Source organism: Mus caroli, chromosome 8 (genome assembly GCF_900094665.2).
Source record: "Mus caroli chromosome 8, CAROLI_EIJ_v1.1, whole genome shotgun sequence".
NCBI lineage: Eukaryota > Metazoa > Chordata > Mammalia > Rodentia > Muridae > Mus > Mus caroli.
In genome coordinates, this window is record NC_034577.1 from 17,338,624 (window position 1) to 17,342,183 (window position 3,560).

Sequence of the window (3,560 nt, forward strand, 5' to 3'; positions counted from 1 at the left end):
AAGCACCTCTACCCACTGAGCCACCTTGGTGGCCCAAATAAGAAACTTAGGAATTCCAATGTCACAGATGATCTCTCTACATAGACAAAAGGAACTTCCTCAGGGTAACAAAGGTGACCAATGGGAGGCAGAAGAGGCAAGCATGGGGAGGAGAGAGAGATTGGGCACAGGGTACAGTATACACATGAATTTAAAGTTAGCTATTACTTAGTGAATAGTGATTGCGTGTTTCATCTATTTGAACACTTACCGTGTGCCTCACTGAGTCCCACATTAAGAATTCGATGGGGATTATTTCATCTATAAAACGTTCCCTATTTTACAGGGGAAGAAACAGTTATGCCCTAATTGCCCCAATTTCACACAGTTAAGGCAGCTACAGGGTAGATTTGAATTCATGTCTGAAAACCCAGACTTTATACATCGAGGCCTCAAGTATCACAGATCACATAACGGAGCTGGAACTGCCTTTGCCAAGGTGACCGAGGTGACCGCCACTGTTTTCCTTGGCTTTCAGACAACTGGGGCTGGAGTTAAGCCTCAGTAGTCACGACAGTCCTTTTTGTCTTGCAGGGGACCGCAGTGCGATTCCCAGCACCCACGTGGTGGCTCACAATAGCCTGTAACTCCAGTTCTAAGGGCTCTGTCACCCCCTTCTGACTTCTGTTTGTTCCTGTATGCACACAGTGCAGTCAAGCACATGCATACACATAACAATAAATATTTTAAATAAAGGAAATGTTGTGTTCGCCTCTACAACATTTTGATGCCTCTGGAAAGCAGAGAAGGTTGGGCAGTGTNTTATCCAGGCTGACAGTAGCCTATGAGCCCAGGGTAGGAAAATAGATGTTGAGGGACTTGTACAAGTTACTACCTCCTCTGCCCCTCAGTCTAGAGCCTCTGTCGGGGAAAGAGCAGTGGTGGTTACTCTCCTGCACACGCAAGAAGAGTCTAGTCTATGCCTGTGGGTATCACCTGCTTCTAAGAGTGGGAAGCTGTAGGTGTGCTTAGGCAGCAAGCCAGGTGACTTTGAAAGTTTGTTTCTTTAAGCTGGGAAGGACTCTCTGGAAGGTCCTCCACCCAGCTAATGGTTGGCTTGTGCTGACTTGTTTGAAGCATCCGTGGAATTGGCCACAGTACAGCAATCTTGTGAAGCACAGAGAATTCTGTGTGATTACGGTGGCACATTAACTTTATTCCATGTCACTCATAAACTTAGGGAAACGTCGCTTCTGACTGATAAAAGGCGAAACTCTGACTATAGGACTCGGGTGGTCAGTATATGCGCACCTACATTTCTTTCACATTCTTGACAGATTTGAACTTTTTTTCTAATCAGGTGTTAGGGAAAATTGGATTATGATCTGAAACTTCTATTTTCTTCAATTTTATGAGAAAAAACCCCAGATATTAAGAGAGTGGTTAGAATTTTTTGTTTTAAAAAACCTATATACTTACCCCACACACACACACACACACACCCGAAAGAAACTTCAATTAAGATCACAGGGAGACTATGAATAATAAAAATACAAGACAAGGTGTAGGCATTTTTTTGCAACCTACTTTTAATTCAACCTCTCCTCTAGTCCACCACCCAGCAGAGGTAGTGGAGGAGAAAAGTTATCAGGATCTGGGGGAAGTGGATCTGTTAAGCAACAATTCTTTGCGGGTGAGCTCGATCTTCCGTGCTTGTGGACGTTGTACATCGTGGTGCGGAGCCTAGTGCGCACCACGATGTACAACGTCCACAAGCAGGACTCTACTATTTTATGCCCAGGGATGCTATTGATAAGAGATGAACAAAGCTATATATATTTTTTAAGTCTAGTAACAGTGGTGGCGTACACCTTTTACTCCCAGCACTCAGGAGGCAGAGGCAGGTGAATCTCTTAGTTCCAGACCATCCTGGTCTATAGAGTGAATTCTAGGTCAGCCGGACTACACAGAGAAACACTGTCTTTAAAGACAGACAGACAAACAGACATTTTTTAAATGGTGAAGGAAAAGGAAAGCAGCGTCTAAATTGGAAGAAATNCCCGAGCGTCCAGGTCCAAGAATGGGAACATTCCCACTACAAAGGAAGTGTCAGCTTTCATGGATGCTTGTTTGCTTGGGGTTTTGGGGGGGTTGCTTGTTCTTTGGGGGGCTGGTGGTTGTGTTTTTATTGTTGTTGTCTTGAGACAGGGTCTCACCATGTAGCTTTGGATGTCCTAGAACTTGCTATGTCAACCAGAGTTGGCTTCATAAGACCCAAACAACACTGCCTCCCAAGGGCTGGGATTAAAGTGTGTGTCCCTGCACTCAGATTTGCTCCCCTAGAGCAGGCTGCCTAGACCAGACTGGCCTTGAACTGACAGAGATCTGCCTGTCTCTATTCCATGGTGTCTGGTGATCTACAAGGATTTTTAAAGGAGTCAAGAAAAGGAGAAAGGAAGAACTGAGTAGGTCTCTCATGTGGGGAAACATTGAAGAGAAGTCACCCAGTCCTACTGAAGGGGAAAAGGAGGTGGGCACAGCGAGACCTGAGCAAACAATGAAACTGATGGGGACCAGGAAGAAAACATAATATCCTACAAGAAAGAAACATCACTGGCAGGCTACCTGGCTTCCCATCATGTTTTAACTAATCGTTATAAACTTAACAATACTAACGGCTCTCCAAGCACCTGCAATGATGTACTCCACTAAAGAAATATTCAGTGAATACAGGGATAGATGCAAAAGTGGGCTTAGCCTCAGCCATGACCTACAGACGCAGGGGAGAAGGACTGGGAAGGCTAGAGTGTTCAACCTTTGCTCTGTGTCATTGAAAACCTGCCAAGTCAGGGGAGAAAAGAGGAGTCAACATAGAGTAGCGTGGCTGGAGTTGTAGTTCAGTGGTAGATCAGTTGACTATTATGTACAAGGCCTGGTTCCATCACCAATGACACACACACACACACACACACAGAGCAATAAAAATGTATAATCCCAGATAAAATCCTAGAAGAGATACAAGTGGTTGATCGCCTGGGCTGTAGGGCATAGAGGCTGAGGTGGCGTAGAGAGAGAATCAGGCTTTGCTTACTTCTGTGAAACAAAAGGCATAAGGGTGGGTCTGGAGGTGGCTTCTCACCACCTCCACCCTTTATCGGCGACAACCAATAGGCTACCTGAGCTAGTCANAGTTAGCTCAATAGAAATAGTGGCTTCCGGTGGGTGATCTCGTCTGTGGAACAGCCCACTTTCTCCCCTCAGGAAGTTCCTGCTCCCCACAATTGACTCATTTCCCCTCCCTCCCCTCTTCCTCTCCCTTATAAACAAGTTCAACAGCTCAGCGCAGCTCTTCTTGTATTGTGGAACCACTGTGTCTGGGCCAAGCATAACTCCCGGTGGAGAAACATGAGTGAGNGGCTTTGGCACTTCGCTAGACAGTGCGCCCCGTCTTAAATGCTGTGGGTCTGTGTCCTGAAGGACATCATCCTTGCTCACACTGTATGTAGATCAGGCTTGCTTTGAACTTGAGATCCTCCTACCTAAGCTTCCCAAGTTTGTAGGATTCTAGGTCACTATGCCTG